Source organism: Pteropus vampyrus, unplaced genomic scaffold (assembly GCF_000151845.1).
Source record: "Pteropus vampyrus isolate Shadow unplaced genomic scaffold, Pvam_2.0 Scaffold18, whole genome shotgun sequence".
Taxonomy (NCBI): Eukaryota; Metazoa; Chordata; class Mammalia; order Chiroptera; family Pteropodidae; genus Pteropus; species Pteropus vampyrus.
This window is the reverse complement of record NW_011888799.1, coordinates 10,308,639-10,329,521: the sequence shown is the minus strand read 5'-3', so window position 1 is coordinate 10,329,521 and position 20,883 is coordinate 10,308,639. Positions and strand designations below refer to the sequence as shown.

Here is a 20,883-nt window from a genome sequence, read left to right as displayed (position 1 = left end):
ATAGTCCAAGAGCAAAAGAAAAGAAAAAATTCCACAGTCAGCAAAAATTGCAAAGAGTAATTATTTCAGTATTAAATATAGCTGTTTAAACGCTCAATTCAGATTTCATTGCTCAAATGAGATTTCTAAACTCATCTTACACTGTCAGGATTGAGCTGCTGCAGGCAATGAGGCATGCAGTCTCCAGGTGACTGAAGTTTCAGGGACAAATGTGACTTCCAAAAGAGTCACTGCACCATTTGTAGGATCGACCCTGTGCAGGCTCAGAAATTGCACAACCAAGAATTCCCAAGACAGGTGTTTCCCCAGAAGAAGGAATTTTCTTTTTTCTAATGGGTATGAAGATGTGTGTGTGTGTGTGTGTGTGTGTGTGTGTGTGTGTGTGTGTGTGTGTGTGTTTATGGAGATAATGGAATAGGAGGAACCCCAGTTTCAGTAAATGGATGACCTAAATATAGGAAATCACTAATTTTTCTATTTATGTATCTGATAACAGCTATATGCTATTAAAAAATAGTTTTCTCAGGATTTTTGAGATCAAAAGGCTTTTTTTTTTAACTGAAGGAGGATTTAATGCACCAAGAAACTAGGGATTCCTCAGGAAACCTCATTATCTGCCTTCTTTTAACACATTGGTCTTGTTTAAATGCATCCAGAGGCTGACAGTGTTGCAGCCCCTTGTTTAGTTGAGCAGCCCCTTAAGGTTTAGTGAAACTAGACAGATGATTCATCAGCTTGAAATCTAGGTAAGGGCTTGTCTGCTTCACACTTATCGAAAGGAGCATGATGAATATATGTGGTTGGGCAGAATGCTTTTCATTTCTTGACTCCTTTGACATCAACATTAGTGATTGCTAAAGAAAAGGATTTGGTGGAGAGGGATGGTCCTAGCCTATAGGCTTTTAACTGAGTTCTTTCTTATGCCACACACCTGGCGTATAGAAAGGTCTGAAAATGTGTCATGTTTAACTTCAGTTTGTTTTCCTTATCAAGGCTAGTCTGCAGTTTATTAATATGAATTATTCGTTGGGTTCCTTATGTCTTTATTCAGCAGTACTCTTCGGGTGTTAAGAGTTTTGTCCAATCAGCCACTGTGTACATTTTGTTTTTCTGACAATATCATTATGACATTTACAGTACAAATCCCTGAGGCCTCTTATTCATTCATTTAGTAATCATCGGTTGTATTTCTATGATTTATGAGGTGCTCTTCTAAGCACATGAGACAGAGTTTGAGGCAAGAAAATCAAGGTTCTTACTCTCATGGGGCTTAAAAGTAGCAGATGTCAGTGTCCTTACCCAGAGTTAACTGCAAGCAGGGACTCTGCAATGTCTGCGTCCACCACTCAGCCGACACTGTGCTAAGCTTGTAATAGGGGCTCCATCTAAACTTTTTGGCTGATTGGTTGATTGATCTACATCTTGATAGGAATCAGTAGATAATCATAAAAGAGTGAAATAATTGATTATGAAGGTCAATGTAATAATTGTAGACTTATTCCACTAACCCTAAAAAGAACAGGAGAATTATACATTGGTTCTATAAACTGTAAAGCCCTTATTCTGCTACATTCTAATATCAGTGTCTCCTCTAGTGTGTTGGCTTGACTTCCTCTGCATGACATCAGTGAGATGCTTAAGCTATGTTTGGGCAAATGAATCCTTTAAGAATCCTTTGAGAACAATGGGCTCTCTCAGGCATCCAGATGTAATCTCACACATGGTAATGAAATGTAAAATATAATTTGTGCAATACCATGGATACTTAGAATCCTATCAAAAGGTCCCCAAGGACTTTCAGGGTAAGAACTCCCTTACACAGAGCAAAATGAGATATCCTTTTCTTTTGATTACATGTTATTTGGAAATGGTTTTAATTCATGTGTGGCAGTGATTTTCAAAGACTGTCCCTATAATACTGATGCATGAAAAAGTTTGAGAGCTACTGGTGTAGGATATTTGAGGAAAATTTTTATACGTACCATTTTTTAGCCCTCTAATTTATTTTGCTTTCCTCTTTCATACTCGGGTCACCAATCTTTCCAACTTTGGACAATATGGAAAATTTCAGTGCTGAAAGATGCTGTTGGTAGGCAGGGAATCAGTAGTTGAAGAAAAATGCAAAATAAATCCCAGTGGCTGGATAATGTGAGTAGGAATTGGCAATCTCATGACATGAAGGAAGCAAGTAGGTCAGTGCTTAGAGGTAGTCTGAAGATGTATAAACACTGATTGACAGAAAAGAGTGGTCAAAAACCTTAGTTATGACAATCAGAAGGGCATCTCGCAAATATTATTAAGACATCCAAGTAGTCCTGACCACAGAAAGGTTTAGAACTTCTGATAAACATGATTATTTTGACAGGGTTATCCAGACAAGCAGGGACACAAAGTTACTGGTATGGAATTCCAAACAGAGGCTCAGATAAAGCTGATATGAAAAAAGCGGCAATCAGCTTAGAATACTATAGGAGAAATGAAATATATACACATTTTCAAGTGGTGTATAGAAAAGATGCCAAAATCTGAAATTCTTACACCTATATAATATAAAATCTACGATTGTGCCTGTTGTTATAATCTTTATATTATTATATCCCTGATTAGGCACAAAGGTCGTGTTTTATATTCCTTCTGTATTACTTACATTCCCTGACCCCAACCTTGTCCAATTCCATGTGGATAATATTCATATCATTGATTAGTCTGTTGATTAATTGTATATTTATACTGTAATGGCTCAAAATTATCATCACATCAAACCTTTAAGGAATGCTCTTATTTTAAAGATATTTTCTACATTCTCTAGATTTCTGTAAAGTGTTTTTTGACCCCAGTAATTTGGGGGCCTTTTTTTACATATTAAAACATATATTTTATAAGTTAATGCAATGTGGCCAGACCGAATTTTCAAGTTAAATACATAACATATTGTTGAATCCAGTCTCTTGAATCCAGGCTCTCAAAATCCTTAAGCAAGGACTACTCTGCACTCCGAGAAATATTTTCATTATAATTTAAGTGACTGAGGTGGTAGCAGGCAATAATCCCCATGACCTCACTTTTCCATCTGGCTAGTTCCAAGAAAGTAACAAATCTCATATGTCCCTCTTTCTTTATTTTGGTCACAGTAAAAAAAAAAAGAAAAAGAAAGAAAGAAAAAAAAAGTGAAGAAGCGAAATATGGTCCATGACAAATGGTGAGAAAGCAATGACACAGATTTGATTCCCTTGCAGCCTGTCCTTCTCATTAAATTCCATTAATATCATACCTTTGGACAGATGTTTAAGTGAAGTGTACGTACTTCGATGTACTACAAATAAGAATAGGAGCAAAGAAACACTTCTTGCTTTTTAACACAAGTTTCTGTGGGTACATTTCAAGTACATCTTTCCGGTTCAGAAGACGTTGCCATTAATATTTAGTTCAGATTTCAATAGACAGGCAACTTAAGCCAATGTGGAAAGTGAGGACCAACATTATTTTTCAAAAAATAGCTCCTTTCCCTAATTCATTCTAAAACCTCATAAGACATTCATATCAGGATCTTCTCTGATACTTAGATGTAAGCTTACATTCCTGGTTCTATTTCTTAATAGGTGAAAACGTGGCTACCTTACTGAATGTTCTGATTGTGTTCTAAGTGCTGTTGGTGTTTTATACATAGCATGTCATGTTTACAAGTCTATAAGTTAGAAAGATTATTTATATTTCCCTTTTGGAGGTAAGGAAACTGAAAACCTGGTGGTTAAGTGACATCTGTGAGGTTCCTAAGGTGGTACATTTTGAAACTGGGATTTAAATTCAGGTCTGTCTGGCACTGAACTTCATGTTCTTAACCAGCATATCATGTATCGTTCTCGGTAACAGCAGCCCTTTGTACCAAAAAAGAACTAGGGCTATAACTCCTGAGCCATCTCAAATCCCTGTGAAAAGACCCCTACTGCTCTTTCACACCAGTCCTCACCCTCAGTCAGAGAGACCAGCTCGGAAGATAAAGTGAAGCTTCACTTCCTTTACCTGACCATAAGGAAGTAAAGCTCGCAGTTTGGGAAAACTCCCACTCTCTGTCTACAGTGAAACTTGCCACAGAAGTTTAGCAAATTCCTCACTGGTACATGATTTTACCTCTAATATAATTTCATATCAGCTCAGAACAGGTTAAGGTGAGGCTCCAGGATCAACTGAAAGTGAGAATTATATAATGCGACCCAAAGTTCCGAGCCAGGGGCTTATGTGTCAGACAAGCTGGCGTATTTTTATCTTAAACTGGCATCAGGGAAAAAGGATTGGTGAAATAACATGGCATAATGCAATATCATAAAAAGGAGCAAATTGGAAAATATTTAGGAAACCTAAGTTTTAATGCCCGTTCTTTAGAGGTGAGTTTCATGATTTTGAACAATTCCCATCACCAATCTGAGAGTCAAGTTCTAGGACTCTTGTGTAACATTCTACCACGTAGTAGTTAAATATAATTACAATAGATTTGGGGACATGTTCTAAAATATTTTTCCTTCAGGGTAAAGTAGATGTGCTTGATTAGATTTGAACTATGCTGTTGAATGGTTCTAACTAAACTATTGCACATATATTTCGTAGCCACTATAACAGGATGTCTGTTTGTTAAATTTTTCCTAGCACCAAGTCGGCAAAAGACTTGCTTGGTATTGATTGGGTCCTAGATCCTACTCCTTGGTTTCAACAAAGACCTACTTTTAAATTAAGTAATTTTCATAAGTACTTATTTATGTTTCTTTCCATTTTGTAAATTCAAGAATTAAGAGATGGATAAAAAAAAAAGGAACAGAAATGGTTGTTTTATTGTTTTTCTCATTTCCTTGCCATCAGCTCAGCTGATGGTAGTTTCCTAGTGGTCCAGGGCCACCCAGGACTTGGGAGTGGAGTAGGGAGAAGGCAAAGAGACGCGGCAAGATGGAAATGTAGGAGAGACTAAGGCCACTCCCCGCAAACCCTCACACACAAAAAATATTCTTTTGCCTCTCCTGTCACTTTAAGCAATAATTAACTCTAATAGTTTTTTCTTAATCTTTTCTACTTTAAATGTTATTATAACCGAAACAAACTATGATACTGTGCCTTTCCAAATATAATGTGTTTGGAGAATATTTTTCACTTTATCTCAGTAGTTATACCCTAATTAGACCACATTGCTTTTAATTTGGTTTTAGAGTTGAAGAGCCTATGTTCAAACCTATTCCAGATACGTCCAGACATTTCTACGCATGCTCAATATAAACGATATTAAAGAGGATATCTTGAAATTTCAAGATTCTACATTTTCTTATGAGACAGCTCTAGATTGAAGGGCAGATCTCTTTCTTCCCTAACTTAGTCAAACAAATTGCCCAGGGCAGGCCCCCCCGACAGGGTGGAATCATGGGAGTGACTCATTTCTCTGATTATTTCTGCCAGTGAGAGGTGGACAGAATTATATGCATCCCTGGCCCAAAGAAACATTTAGGAAATGCTTCTGACTTAAAAGCATGCCAAGTCACATTGTAAGCCACAAAACCAATTACATTGTGTTTTCTAAGACCTTTCTTCTCAAAGTGTTGTGTATGGACCAGTAAGTAGTAGCAACAGCAGCTGGGAGCTTGTTAGAAATTAAAACGCCCATGTCTCAACACAGTTCTACTTACTGGAATCTGCATTTTAACAAACTCCTTAGGTATTCATGTGCACTTGAGAGTTTGAGAAGGTCAGGTCTATGATGCAAGGTTGACCTTGGTATTCCTCATTCATGGCTCAAGTTTGGAGCAACTATGTCAATTCAGATCAAAACACCATAAGAAAATTGAGTAATTGAGCCCACAGCCATATCATTTAGTCATGTGATAGAGCCATTGAAGAAGTGCCTGAAGAATTATCAGCAGCTATCCCACATTGAGTAGTTGGGTCTGTCACTGAGTTAAACTTAAATCTGATTACTGTCATCCAAAATTTTCCAAAAATGTTAAAAATAAATCTAACCAACTCTTTAAGAAAAAACAACAGCGTTTTTTTTTTTTTTTCAAGCTCCTTTGCAGTAATTTCACGGTACTAGCAATATTAAAACCTAGTCAGACTAATTTTGTTAACTATCACATGAGAACATAAGTTATAGGAACTATACATAGGAGCAAGAGTATTTGGGGAAAAATGAAACACACAATTACAGAGGCGTGTATTTTTAAAGTAGCCTTGCAATCCTTGCTTTCCTCAGACAGGATTATTATGACAGTGCCATTCATTGAAATCAAGGCTCATTCTCTGTCATTCAAGGGAATTCAGGATCTCTGAAAGGTACCTGATGAGCAGCACTCAGAATGAATGGACTCTGTTTAGTTACAGGATTTGTGTTAGAACAGCCACTGTTTCCCCTCCAGAGCTACCCTCCCAACATGGGAAGACCTCACCTGGGCCACTCTAACTTTGCTGTTTCAAACACTGAAGGCACAATATAGGCTCAGGTTTTGGAAAGCAGAAACACATTTAAAGTGTTCCCGTAGCTTCAGAAGGTTCTGAATGCAGCTCCAGGTGTTCGTGGCAGATGGAGGCTTGACTGGCTATTTAGGGTTCAGCCTCAAAGGCTGCACTTCCCTTTTGAATGTTCAGTCTGTTCTCTCACCTCACTAGGTCTCTAAATTACATGGAGGGAGAGAATGTTCAGTTCTGATTGCCACGGCAGGTCATGCTAATGTGGGCAGGAGGCACAATAGATTCAAAAGCTATTCATGTACACATTAATTCGGGTAACTTTTGTATTTGCCATGTACCAGACACTGGAGATTTGGTGAGGAACAAAACAGATGCAGTGCTTGACCTCCAGGAGTTCGAGTCTAGTGAAAAAGACAAAAATCATATAGATAAATTCCTAATTACAGATTATTATGAAGGAAAAACACATGGTGCTGTAAAAGTAGCATACCATGTCTTGGGGCGTGAGAAACGGCTTTCCTGAGGAAGTGACTGTGAGCTGAGAGCTGAAGAGCGACAGGGAGTTAACACTCAAGAGTGAGTTAGATGGTAAAACCAAGAGTATAACGCAGAAGACAAGATCCCTTAGATGCATTGAACAAAAGCCGCTGTGCATGGAAATTAAAAAATGACAATGGCGAGAGTGCCAAGGGCCATGGTAACAACTTCTTGAGAGTTGGTGTAAGATTAGATTAAAGACTGTGGATCTAGATTAGATTAAAGACTGTGGATCTAGATTTTCTGGGTTTATCTCTTTGTTCTACCCCATTAGCGCTATGATTTTGTACAAATATTTTATTTTACCCTCTGTAATTCAGTTTCTTCATCATAACTCCTAACTCTTGGCATTGAGTAGATTAAATGAGTTCATGATACCTAAAGTGGTGCTTCTCAAACTCTAATTGTCACCTGGGGATCTTCTTAAAAATACAGATTCTGTGTTAGCAGGTCTGGGGTCAGGTGAAAGTCTGCATTTCTAGCAAGTGAAGCTGATGCCACTGGTCCATGAACCACCCGCTGAGTAGGAAGGCCATATAGCACTTAGAACAACACCTGGTTCGTTGCAAATTCTTAACAAATGCTAGTGGTTTAAATCCTTAAGCACTGATATTCTTCCCTTATCCAGAACTGTTAATTGACTTTCTTACAAACTCATGATTAGACGAAAAACCCATTTGGTTTTGCCCTCAAAGCTAAAGATCTATCACATGGTAGTTCTCACAATGTCCTTTGTAAGTACAATACGAGGGGCATAGATCCCTTTGCTTCTTGCACTAAAAAGCTCGAGCTGCCTCCAGAGCCGTCATTCTGAATATGACCTCTCTTTGCTAAGGACAGTAAAGAGCAGACAAGGAAAGCGTGGGACCTTGGTTTCAGTTTTCACTGAGTTTGGGAATAACTTGGTGGTTAATTTTGTGTGATATTCTCCATAGAGCTACTCTTGACCTCTTTCTTCCCTCTTCTGTGACATTGGGTATTCCTTCTATATCTCTGTTGGTTCTCTACTTCTTACTGACTCATTCTCCTTTCCTCTCCCATATTATTTCCATGAAACAGTCTTTTTCATAGTTTGACCTCTCAATATTCTCATTCGAGCCAAACATCCATTTTCTTCCATGCCTATAACTATTTTAATGGCATCTCTATTCTGCCATTGAATCAGGCTCAGAATCTCAGTCACCTATGATTAAGTCTTCTTCACCAACCCCCCAGCCAAGATACATACAAAGTAATATCTAATTAACTATTAACTACCAGGTCTCGATCATTCTACATTAGACATTCTCGAAGTGGGAACTTGTTAGAAATGGAAATTCTCAGGCTTCATTGCAGATCTACTGAAACTCGGCTTGGGGCCCAAGAAGCTGTCTACGTGATTCTTATTCCTGCTGAAGTATGAGAATCACTGTTCCACAGCAGCAGTGCTCAGTGTTGGCTGAGGTAGCAGGGGAGCCTTAAGAATACTGATGGCATAGGTCTCGGCTCTAGAGATTCTGATTTAATTAGTCTTGAGGCAGCATGGGCATTGGAATTTCTTAAAGCTCCTCTTTTGATTATAATGGGCTACCAAGGTGGAGGACCAAAATCTCCTTATCAAATTTCTTTTCCTTTTCTTTTCCACTGTCTTCCCTTTGGGCCTTCGTTACCACTTACCTGTTTTATTTAAGGGATAATCTTATTTCTCTCACGTAATTTCTCACACTTGGAGCCTAGCCTATGTAGCAGGATCATCTGCATCTCTTGGTTATAGTTTCTTCTAACTAAATCTTGCAAGGGCTTCCCATTGCCTAGAGAAGAAATTACATACTCTTTACCACAGCCATTGACAACTTTCCTTGGCCAGACCCCAGATTTTACATCATATATGCCATCCCAAATGTTCTTTTTTTCTTACCTTCATGCATACTTTTAATTTTGCTTGGAATTTCTTTCACACTGTCAAATTCATTTCCATCTCTTAAAAGCTGAGATCCCGAAGCCATTTTTTCCGTGAAGTTTCTCTGAGTGCTTTCAAAGGTAGAAAACACTTCTGTGAACTTTGGAGGTACTTTGAAGGCAGTTCCCTTAATCAGTGTATAATTTGTATTACAGATTTGTCACAAGTTTTTGCTAAAACATAACTGTATCTGCCTAACAAACCAATAAGCTGGTAGCCTTCATTGCATAAATTGATTTGCCTATGAATAGCTAGACAGTAAAGAAGAGGTCTGTGGGGCCAGTCCTTTGGGGGAAGTTGTGAGTTGAGAAGTCCGTTCCATTCTGTCTGACATTCTAAGGCTGTGCCTAAACTCTAATGATCACAGAAAGATATTAAAAACTATTTTCATGCATGGCCCTGAGCTACACAAGGCACAAGCTTTGGGCTTAGGAGACAAAAGGCCACCAGAAGAGGGAGAGGGAGACATTTTTCCCACCTGTACACAGCACACACATGACTTCAGCTCAGGAGAGGCTGTAGGAAGAATAATATGGCTCGGGTATCTGCTAGAGTTGCCAGATATAGTAAATAAAAGTATAGGATACCTGTTAAATTTGAATTTTGGATAAACAAATAATAATTTTTAGTATAAGATGTCTTAAATACTGCATTATTTGCTTATCTAAAATTCAGATTTAGCTGGGCATCATGTATTTTATCTGGCAACCTAGCACTATGGGAATTCACAAATCACATCGGAAGACTCCAGTATAGACTTTAGAGTGTCATAGGGACTGGCATCGGTTCTAAATCACAGTAGTGGCCATCATCCTACGAAAGGTATAGTTTGGAAATTATAACGATATTCTAAGGACTCCTAGAAATGTGTGGGTGAATGTGTGCAGGGGCCAGAGTTTCTGTCTTATTCAAGTAGGGATGCAAAGAAGTAAAATTTAAGTTCCTCTTATATGTCCTCGTTTATATACTCTGGCCTTAGGAAACCCAAGTTACATTTATTGTTTTAATAATCCCAAGAATTTATTTGCTAGTAAAATGAAAATTAATAAATAAATGAAAAAAAAAAACTTATCTAAAACTACATTGGATAAAGATCCCATATAGCAGAAATATCTTTTATGTCTTATCTATGAGAGGATGAAATATATTTATATACAAAAGAAAAAATTTAATTAAAGAAATTAAGTTACAAGATAAGTCCTGGAGATGTAATGTACAGCATGACGACTATAGTTTACAGTACTGTGTTGTATATTTGAAAGTTGCTAAGAGAGGGATGTTAACTAAACTTATCATGGTGATTATTTCACAGTATATACACACATCAAATCATTATGTTGCACATATATAACTAATATTATATGTCAACTAAATCTCAATTTAAAAATTGTAAAAAGAAAAAGAGGAACTGTCCATATTAGCCAGAACCATTAAAACAGACATTTATTATAAATGAAATAATTTAGGTCAACACTGTGGATAGAAAAGATTTTTTAAAGGTCTATCAGTTATTCAGATTTAAGAATCATTAGATTAGAAAGAGGGTTATTTAGGAAGCTACTCATTTGAATATGGTAAGAGTGAAAGTATCATAAGCAAAACTGATAGAGGACATAAAATGCAAAGTGAATGATTTTATCATCTCTGTGCAACGGTAGAGATTGAAATTAATTTCTTAAAACATAGGGAACTGAGTGAAAAAGAAGTCCTGATTCCTTTTATAGAAAGAAGGAAGGAAGGAAGGAAGGAAAGAGAGAGAGAGAAAGAGAGAAAGAGAAGAAAAGAAAGAGGAAGAAAGAAAGGGGATTATGGGTGCAGATGAGTGAAAATTTGTAGGTTGGAAATAGTAGCAAGCTAAAATATGAACCCCTAGACAGACTAAGTTACCCTTTGCATGTATGAAATGTATTATTAAAAACAAAGCTGAAGCATGCTATTAAATATTTGTACAACAGCACTAATAAAGTGTATGTGCTATTTAGAGCCTGTCTTATTTTCCTTCAAGATTATAAAGCTTTTAAGGGCAGGGATCATGTCTTGTTCACATTTCTAGCTTAAACGAAATGTGTGAAAAGTCTAGCTTTTCGTTTCTCCCTTCTCAGGAACCAGGTTTTTCTGCACAAGACACTTTGCAGGATGACCTCTGTAAGGCAAATCCCCTGGTGGCTCAGGCAGAGCCTGAGTAATGGAGCATGAGGACAGGGATAGTGGGGCACCAGTAAGTGCCCCTGGAGACAGACAGACACCCTGCCAGAGTTCCCAGGGAGGCAAAAAGCTCAGGGTCTGAACTAGTTTATGACCCCTTTTCACAGGTAGAACATACCTCTCTAAGGGAATAGCACATAAAACTGGCGTTAGCAACGTGACTTTTATTTTCATTTCATTTTTTTCAACTATTTTTACCTTGGTGATTATTTTTAAGGAATTAGATCCTTTCTAGACTGTGAAACTTGAGAGATTTTTTGATTAACTAATCACATCTTACCAGCATGCCTCTTACTAAACAGTGTTCAAGTTTATAATTTAGTTAACTTATCTCAAAAATTGTCTATAAACTGATGTGACTCGACTTGTCTTCTTCCTGATAGAAGAATATTTTGGTAATTGATAAGAGACCCTCACTTCTCATTTTTCCCTCAGTTTAGTATCCTGAAAACTTACTGATGATGTTAAAATCATAAGCATGACAATCTGGTCCATTTAGCCTAAAGCAACACATGTTTTTATTGATAAGGTTCCTGTTTCTTAATAGATTAATATAGGAAAAGTGCTTATTGATTAAGACCCTCTTTAAAAATTTTTAAATAATGACAAAGGGTAATTAAAAGGAAACACAAGTCTATGAATCCAATTTTTTCATTTATTAACTGTATGACTTTGACTTTAGATATCTACTGCCTTTATCCTTCAGTTTTTATATGTTAAAAAATAAAAAATATTAATATCCACTCTGCAGATTTTTAGTTTCTGGCACTTTATAGTTTCTTAATAAATTCTAGCTGTTTTTTTTAATGTAAATCCAACATCATAACAACACCAAAGAAAGATTAGGAAGCCACTTGAAAAATCATTTACAATCCCACTCATCAGTTCTATAAACAATTTCCATCTTTCACTGCAAAATACACAGTTGCCGTACAGAGTATATGTCTTTTTTGATCTTGTTTATTTTCATTTTTTTGTAAGCATTTTTACAATTATCATTTTATTGGTTGCTCAAAATTCTGGCAAGTAACTGTGATATAATTTACTTAATTGTTCATTTATTGTTATCTTTGGAGTATTTCTGGGGCAGTGTTTTCGGAGCTGGTTTTTGCAATCCTTAACAGGCAGGCATAAGGAGGAAAGCAAAATATCTTGGCTTGTCAACAGAAGCGTAGGAAAAGAGCATTTTCTTATGTGATTTAAAATGTCGCTTTCCTAAGTATGTGCACTTATGAAAGCAAGATACAAATATAGGTCAACAAGCTCCAGGGTAACAGGTGTCCCAAGAAAAATCCTGAATAGAAATTAGAAGGACCTGATTTATTTATAGACCAACTTAAAAATGCCGTAAATGGCTTTGTTAAGGAACACATCCAAGATTAAACTTCTTACAGTACCTTGTAGCTTATCCTACTACAAAGTAATTTTTGCTTTTCACTTAGTATTGCTCAATGATTCTTATAAGAAACACTTCAGCAACTTTTCAATTATATGACGCCTGGGTCCCCTCCCCAGAATAATTGAAACATAATCTCTGGGGAAAATTCCTGAGAATTGGTATTTTTTTAAGCTTGGCCGATGATTCCAGTGGATAACCTGATTGAGAAACACTAAAGGAACTTAGACCAGGAAAAGAGCCCCTGTCCTACCCAGCTCCTTTGCAGATGTGTAGGATGAGAGAATAAAGGAATAAGGCTGCTTCTCCTGAACCTCAGCTTCAGGCCCAGTCTGGGATCTCAAAGTAGAGAGCATTTGCCCTGACACCAACAATTGTAGTACCATTGTCCCGCCAGGTAAACTGCCTCCATGGGAACTCTGTAGCTAAAGTGAACAACTTCATCCTTGGCTGCAATTCCCTAATCTGGTATTGACTGGCCAGAAATATGATGTCTTAATCAATTTGCTATGCTCGAAAGATGTCCTAGATTGCTAGTCATTGGAAAAATATATCCCGTAACACTTTAAAAGGCATCCTTACTTAATACATTTCTGCAAAGAGATTAATAAAGAAAATCTGTAGGCACACAGTAAATATTTATAATTATGGTGATAGAGCCAAAGATAAGAAATCTCGATAACTCAAAGGAGTATGAAACTAGAGCTTGAAATAGAGTCAATTTTTATTTTTATTAGCTCCTCGATTTCCATCAAGATAACCTAAATTCATATCCTGAGGTGATCAGTATTTATTAATTTGTAACCAGTTCGTTAATGCTTTCTTGTTAGCCCATCTTTTTGATAAACACATAGGAGATAAAGAAATATGTGTTGAATGAATGGCCTTTTAATTGTCACATTTTGAGTATTAAAAGCATGACATTAAAGAATTTCAAAATATTCCCACTCTTAGTTTACCCAAACTTACTTAATCTTCAGCCAAATTCTTTATCTTCTATCTTTTCATCTGTGAAAATAATATTAAACTCCTTTTCTAGACGTATATACAAGTTCTGGGAAGGTTAACTACTAGTTTTAGCATGCTCGTGACTTCTAACTCATCTTAACCTCCTTAGATCAGCGAGGCAAGTCAATCCATATTAAAACAGTATTAACATCATGTCTAATTAAAGGAAAAGTATGTTCATTAAAGAGCAATGAATATTTACAGTAATTCCAACTACATAAGAGCCACGACAATATAAGTACACTTCTTGGGTCAGTAGAAAGCTTTTCCATTAGCATTCCAGTGGTTCACAAATCTTATACTCACTCTCTTATTATTTTTAAATGACAATTATAAGTCACTTGAGACAATGAGGTAAAAGGATGTTTTCCCTAGGATGTTTCAATATGAATGATGCGATGTGTGCCAGTGGCCACTGGTAACTGGAAATTATACATCACAAAAAGAAAGCCACATATTTGATACCCTTTATATTACCTTGGGGATTAAATACTTTGTCTTTGGAAAAAAGTAAAAGCATTTTACAAAGTTGAATCCATACTCGTCTTATATTTTGCCAAGCTGTATAAAATAAGGAATTGACTCCTCTTTTATCTACTGTTCTAAAAAAAAAAGAAAACTGTTAAGTAATTGAGACACACCTTAAAACATCATATTGTGTGCATATATATTCTCAAGGCTTTGAGAGATTTTAGAAAGTTATCAGAACTATGCCCTTCAGAAAGCCCTGTTATATATAAAGTGCTCCAATAACCTACTCACTAATTATTATCTCTCTAGATGAAAATTATTCTCTAAATCTATTTAAAACAGGTATTCTGTTTGTTCTTCTTTCAGAGGAGAACCCTGGTCATACTATCGTTTTTGAACTATCTTCTGTGACTTTGGAAATGGTCTTTATATCTTCTTGGCCTTCTCCTCTGGCTGAATAATCTCTTAAACATAGACGTCATTCTTTACCTCAAAGCTTTCTTGTTTTTAGCAAACTTTTAAGGTTGGGAAATCGATATGTCTCCTGAATGGTAAACACATATGTTGTGTTCTTTCTAAAGTTACACAAGTATCTTCCCTGCTCCAAGCCTTCTCCTCCCTGTATTTGCCTTATCTGAAGTGAATAGCATTTCTCAATGAAGATGCAGTCCATATTTTTATTGTTTCAGACGCTGGGCTAGGCAATGGAGTTACAGGCCCTAAACCTGCAGTCTAGTGAGGAAGAAAGGCAAGAAAATGAAAAATTATCAGTACAGCATGGTAACGTGAATGTTAAGGTTAGTACAAAATGACCTAGAGCTCTGGGTAATCCAGACCTGGTGCTATATCAGATTCAGCCTCCTCAAGGGCTATATAATAAAACAAAAACAAATATTCTTTATTTGTGGGAGAAGTCTTTCAGAGATGCTTATTTTAATTGGTAATAAATGTTTTCTTTTTTAAAATGTATTCATTAGAATTGAGGTCAGTGGAGAGCTGCTCTCCATAAGCAGGGAAATATTTTGCTACGATCAGTTACTCTGAAGGTTATGAAGTCAGCATAAAATCCCAATAATGCTGTGGACATAAAAAATGAACACAAAGCAAGAAAATTTTATGGGTATGGACCAAGAAATATCAAGATGAAAAAATGTGAGGGTTATTAATCATCCACAAAACCTGGCCAGAAGATTGTTGGATAGTGGAACTTTCCATGACCCTAAAAATCATCCTACCCTTAGGTCTTTCCTCGCTAGCATGTAGTAACTGTTAAGATAATTGTGGGATTATTTAACTAGCAAAAATGAGGCATATGGACAACTATAAAACATCTTTTATAAATTATAAAGCAACCACAGCTATGAGGCTGAGCATTTTTAATAAGGACAAAGAATAAAGAGCTACTTCTACTTTTTTTGTGTGTAATATCTGGTTTAATTAATGTCTCTGACTTGGTGCTTAGTGCCCACTTGGGTGGTAAATCAGCATTTTTATTCCCATTAAATGAATTAGTCACTTTTATATCCTTAACAAAAGGTCACAATAATACTGTGTAGACTAGGATGTGTAAATATCATCAACAAAAGGTATCTCATTCTTTACTGATTGAAAGGATGTCTGACGTATGCTTGAGAGTTAATATTTACGTACAAATTGTAGGACTCTAAGTCTCTTTGTTAAGAAACATAAAATGGAAACGTGCCTTTTTCTTTTTTTTCTTAAGGATTTTCCATATTAGCAAAAGGAAGTGCAATGTTAAATAATTGCCCAGTTATTTGATTATCTTCTACAGAAAATTGAGTTATTGTTATCTGACTGTCTTATGGCAACACTTTTATTTTTCTTAGTAATTGTTTGAGTTCTCTGGGCTTTTGTTGTTGTTATTTGTTTGTTTTCATTCAGATATAGTAAGACAGCAAGTTAGGAAGTCTCTTCTAATTTTTTGGAGGCAAGGACAGATGATGCCATGTCTAATGTGGGACCATGGGAGTTCTACCACATAGTGATATGCACTGACACACACTGAGTATTCTGTGTCATTTGGAGCAGACGCTGCTCCAAATAAAATATAGGAACTCATTTGGTCCTCACCAACAGGGCAGTGAGGCACTACTTTATCTTTTTACAACAAGGAAACTGAGGCACAGATGGTTAAAGGTCACTCAGACTGGAGTGAAGCCAGTATTCTTACTGCAGCACCTACATTCTTACTTCTACACCATTGACCACAAAGGTTTTTCAGTCTTTAGTTAGTTGCATATCATATGTCTAAAGTTATTCCCGATGGTTTTCATAGGACACTCAAGATTATAAGTGGAAAAAGATTCACTGTATCATCAAATCTATCCTCACCTAGAACTAATAAAAATATTCCCTATTGCATTTTTTTTCAAAGCAATTTAGGCAGTTTTATTAAGCTCAATTTATGTGCATCTCCCTTAATTGATCAAATCTCTGCCTCTTTTCTTGGAATACTCCTCAAAAACCTTAATAAACCTGACAAATATAATGACATCTCTCTATTATAAAACTATTTCTCTTTATTATGATATTCCATTACTCCTTTTTCTATTAACGACATAGAATGACCCTAAATAATTCTTTTCCTAGTAAGTCATGGTGACACCTAGTTTTTGTGAAGGCCAAAATTCAAAGTCCACATCCTGGCTTTGTAGCATAGGAACCATTGTAAATAGAAACGTATTTGATGTAATTTTAAAATGACCTCTTCTTGCCCCAAATTTAGACTGGAGAAAACTGGCAGCCAAAGTTCTTCTAATTTCATTTAATAACCACCATTCTGAGGGTACCCAGAATATTGGGAGATATGATGAATAAACATGTATGGAGTTCTCACTATGTGTAAGATAATAATTGATTGTACGTTACTGAAGCAGTATGAAATACTATCCCTACCAGCGAGGAATTTACAACTCAGTTGACATGTCACATACAGTGCATGCATAAGGCAGTACATGCCCAGTGAGGGATGAAGACATTTCTTCCTATAGAGAGGAGTTCAGAGGAACAATAGATCAATCACTTTTATTTTTCCCTAAGGCTTTTGGAATGAGGTAGGATTTGAGCTAGTTCCCAAACAAGGGAGAAGAGCAGGGACTTGGACAAAAGAAGAACCAGTCTATATATAGACTCTTCCCGCTTGGGTGGTCAATCACCATTTTTATTCTCAGTAAACATACAGGGAGAATTATTTTTATTTCCTAGGACTGGCTCAGGTAGACTAATTAAAGTCATAGAAAGCCCTCTTGAAAAAGTTTATTATAGGACCACCAAGGATGTGCATATTTAAAAGAACTCAAATGTGCAAGTTTTCTAGGTCAGGGTTTCTTAACCTCAGCACTATTTACATTTTGGGCCTAATAACTCTTTGTTTTGAGGAGCTGTCCTGCGCATTGTAGGACATCTAGTGCATCCTGCCTTCTACCCACTAGACTCTCGTAGTAATTTCCTTTTCTCCCCAGTTGTGACAACAGAAAACAAATGTCTCCTGACATTGTTAATGTCCCCTGGGGTACAAAATCTCTCCCCATTGAGATCCACTGTTCTAGTTATATGAACATTGAAGAAAAGAGTTCTCTCAGATTTCTCTCCTCTGTCCGTAACACAGACCATCAGGACAATCATCTTTGTACCCAACCTAAATCCTACATATTGTATGTCGTAAATCTTCTTTTTTAGTGACCCTAGAGTGTGTGTGTGCCTTCTGTGTCAGGAGGAAGCAGACAACTTGGCAGGACACAGGGGCTGTAATCTCTGGAGAATTCCTAGGACACACAGTGCAAGCTGCTAAGAAATGCTCACTAACATCTCCTCTCCACTGAGGAAAAACTCTCTAGTCGTGTTCACTTGTCAAAATTGTCGTCCTATTTAGATTAGAAACCTATTTCAATTGTAAATCTCGTTGGTAGGGGAAGCTCAGAATTTAGGAGAGAACACAGCTGGTGCTTCCTGGATGTTAAATAATTCATCTTCCTCATTTTGGAGAGTCAGAAACAGCTGAGCTGAGATGCTAAATCCTCAAGGTAATATTGCAAAACCTAGTCCCTGGCACTAAGGAAGGAAAAGGCCTAAAAAACACAGAAGCCACCCTCCATAGCTTTAGGAGAAGCTGTAGAGCAAATGCTATTTGCCAACTTGATTTTTCCCTGTCTTGGTAACTCAGAGAAGATAGGTTGGCCTGGCAAATCAGCCTTTTTCCATTTTATATATTGTCATGCCCATGTCACTCAATCGTACGATTCATTTTTAAAGTGAAATATTTTGTCCTTCTAAAAAAATATTTTCCCCAGATAGCAGCGGTAATCATGGAAAAGGGGTAACACCTGCTCAATTGCAGTTTATAGAAAATAGATGACATTTGAACAACTGCCTGATGATAAATGTTTCTCATTAATGTTTCTATTCTCACACTTGCTTATTTATTGCATTTATTTTAGTTCAAATTTTCCTAGTACCTGTTCTAAACTCATCTTGGAGTTTCATATTACTTTTAGACCTGCATTAAATCCTCCAGAATACACAGCTCCTACAATGGTGTTCCACAGTAGTTCATTAAAACTTTTTCAGGTAACTGATCATCTTAGAATTTTTATTTATGTGCCTTCAAAGAAGTAACTTTCTTACCAGATACCTGTTTTACATCTTAATGATATAATATCCTTCTTTATATACGACAGAGGCCATATGTATGCTACTATACTGTATGTTCAGTTCAGACAAATTTCATTGATTGTGGGACTCTAATGAGAATTTATAATGCTCAATGACTGCAGAGAGTTTTATGTTTTAATCTACTTTGCCTGAGTGGTCGATTCCACATGACATAAACAATAAAAACAGCCAAACTTAAATTTTTTTCATTGGTCAGGCTCCGTTTAGGGTCTAGCTCCACCGAAAGTAATTATAGACAATGGTAAAAGGTATTAGGAGAAGCCTGCATGCAACCAATGCAGTTATAAAAGCAATACAAATTCCTAAATGATAATTTGGTTCTTTATAGAGGTATTTTCTCAGGGCACATAGATAGACAAAAATTGAATTTCCCAACTGGCCTTTTCCAACTGGAAACTGGCCTTCGGTGATTTGTCACAGGTACGTCCTTTTGAAAAAGATGTCATAGTCATTAGAACGAGAGAGAGGGGAAGAGCAGGAGAGTTCTAGTAAACAAAATCTCATTTGGGTTCATTTATTAAAGTCTTTACTCATCTCATAAGAACAAAGTAGGGAAAAAAAAACATTCTGGTGACTGGGCCCATGAGCCAGGCAACCCAGTATTCAGGCTCTGACAATGAATCCAAGACATCCCAAGCAATATTCAGTTTATTGCTATGGTGCCAAGGGAGGTATTTTGAGCATCCACACTGATTTTCCCTTCACGATGCTTTCCTCAGGAGTTAGCAATGTAACCTGAGCTACTTTAACTTTATAATAACAACTTGCTTTAATATACCCCAAAGAAGGGCATTTAATTCAAACAAGCCTCTGTTTCATTATGTTTCAAAGAAGTCATCCTTCAGAAACCTCGTTTTATCTCATTTGAAAAGTGATGAGTTGTATTAAAAATTAGATGTTTTGCTGCATAGTAAGACATGTATTATTAAATAAGGTATAGAACCTTTAAAAGTCGGCACAATTGAGAAAGTTGTTTCAATATAATATCAGTAAGTTTGGAAGTATACAATAGAAAGAAAATAGAAATTGCTGGAGAAGTTCAAAATAAGGATTCATAAAAATAATACAATTAATACAGTTCTCTATTAAAAAGATAGAGAAGAATCAACCCATCCTATCAATTAAATGTATATTTGTTTATTTTAAAATGAAATTGTGGTGCTAGAAATATAACTGACACTTTTAAATCTGTCTGAATTCCATTCAGGGGAGACCGGAAGTGTTTACTCAAAACACTTTGTAGAACTGGAGCTTCTCAACAGAGCTACTTGCATTTTGAATTTTTTTATTTGTGGAAAAGAACAACTCCAAATGGAATGAGTGAGATAAACAGGTTTAAACATAAGCATGTATCGGGGAATCAGTGACTGAAGAATATCGAATGAAAAGGTCTTAATTATGAGGGAAGGTATTTGCAAATTAGTTAAAGTAAACTAGATCAGAGATAGCAGGTTCTTGAGTTATTTCTTGATTTGTTCTCCTGAGTAACATATTTATTTGTTCCCTGGTATTATCGAATTTATTAACATGAGTATTCACTCTCTCATTTTTTATTCTCTCAGACTGTCTGAATGACTTGTTCAAACAAATTACGAAGTAGTCAGGCTGGCTCAGTCACAGCTAGACCAAGACATAGCAACTGCTAAGGATATAACTAATATTTTTACAGAGACATTAAACATGTTGTTTAGGATTTGTTTAGCCATTCATTCATTCAACATACATTTTAGTTAGACCCCTCTGTGTATGAGAATGTGTGCTGGAGAAACAGAAGGGCAGTAACCCAATCCTCACCTTCCACGCTGCAGGGCTCTGTGGACAAAAGCTCAGTCTCTGCAATCAGATCTAGGATTGCAACCTGACCTTATCACTTATTAACTATATGATTTGGATAAATAACTATTTCTCTAAGCCTTGGCTTCTTTAGTTTAAAACAGAATGATAAACTATCCTATAGGTCACCAGAAGGATTGAAATGAGAAACATTTTTCAGTGACTACACCAAAATGAGAAAACATTAGTGTTGGTGCTCTAAAGGAAAAGACATATTTTAAAAAATAGACACAATTAAATTGTAGGAGGTCTCTAAAGTGGGGGCACCAAGAATCTCTTGGCATCTCAAAAATAAGAAAAATGGAAATGAACCATTCTATGTGGGTGGAGGCATTGCTGGAATAATCAGAATCCCAATTTT

General features: G+C 36.4%; 1 protein-coding gene across 1 annotated transcript in view; it reads left to right on the top strand.

The window, feature by feature from the left end:
* The window catches only part of PTCHD4 (patched domain containing 4), a 188,087-nt gene that overhangs the window by 1,284 nt on the left and 165,920 nt on the right, over positions 1 to 20,883 (top strand). The window lies entirely within an intron of this gene.